Raw genomic sequence first — 1,140 nt, 5'->3', positions numbered from 1 at the left:
GGTATAACTTCAATGTTTCTGAATTTAGACCAGTTTGCTTTGTGGCCTAAAATGTGGTCTATTTTAGAAAACGTTCCATGTGCTGCTGAGAAAAACGTGTATTCTGATGCTGCTGGGTGAAATGTTCGGTAGATGTCTGTTAAGTCTAGTTGATCTATGCAGCTGTTTAGTTCTGCGGTTTCTCTGTTGAGTTTTTGGCAAGTTGATCTATCTAGTGGGGAAGGGTGTGTGAAAATCCCCAACAATTAATGTCTTTGGATCTATATGGGATTTGAGGGAAAGTAGTGTTTCTTGGATAAGTTTGGGTGCTCTGTTGTTTGGCGAATAGATATTTAGAATTGTAATGTCCTCCTGAAGAAGAGATCCCTTAATTAGTATGTAGCGACCTTCTTTATCTCTTCTTACGAATTTTAATTTGAAGTCTATTTTATCTGATATTAGGATTGCAACTCCCGCCTGTTTATGGGGCCCTTTGCTTGGTAGATTTTGTTCCAGCCCTTAACATTGAAAATGTGTTTGTTTTTATGGGCAAGATGTGACTACTGAAGCCAGCAGATAGAAGGATCTTGCTTTTTAATCCAACTAGCCAGTCTATGTCGCTTAATTGGAGAGTTAAGGCCATTAATGTTGAGAGATAGGACTGAGAAGTATTTGGGAGTTCCTGCCATTTAATCCACCTTCTTGGGCAGCCTCCTAATATTCTTAAGATAAGACATGAAGACAGCTATAGTCAATCTATGTATTTCATAGTTTTAAAACATTTAACTTTTTTGTTCCTTTGAAATTATCTTTTTTTGTGAACATACTTTACAGAGGGGTTACAATTACATGGGCAGGATAATGCATACATTTCTTATCAAGCATTGCAGCCTCCTCATTCGTTTACCCTTCACATCGCTTCCCAGCCTCCTCTCCCAACCCCCCATCCAATCCTCCCTCCCCTCACCAACGTTGTAAAGCTTATTTTCGACATGACAAATTGTTGCAACAGGTCCACCTGTATCCTTAAACGACTTGTTTTTCCCCATCTCCTCCACAAGTTATACTGACATCAAATATAGTGAAAGGAGGGGTTATACTGTGGGGGAGGGACATACAAAGCAACAAAGAGATAATCTTATGAATGCCTTAGAAACAAAT

This window comes from Dipodomys ordii, unplaced genomic scaffold (genome assembly GCF_000151885.1).
Source record: "Dipodomys ordii isolate 6190 unplaced genomic scaffold, Dord_2.0 Scaffold38, whole genome shotgun sequence".
Taxonomy (NCBI): Eukaryota; Metazoa; Chordata; class Mammalia; order Rodentia; family Heteromyidae; genus Dipodomys; species Dipodomys ordii.
The sequence above is the reverse complement of the archived record's forward strand: the minus strand, read 5'-3'. Positions refer to the sequence as shown.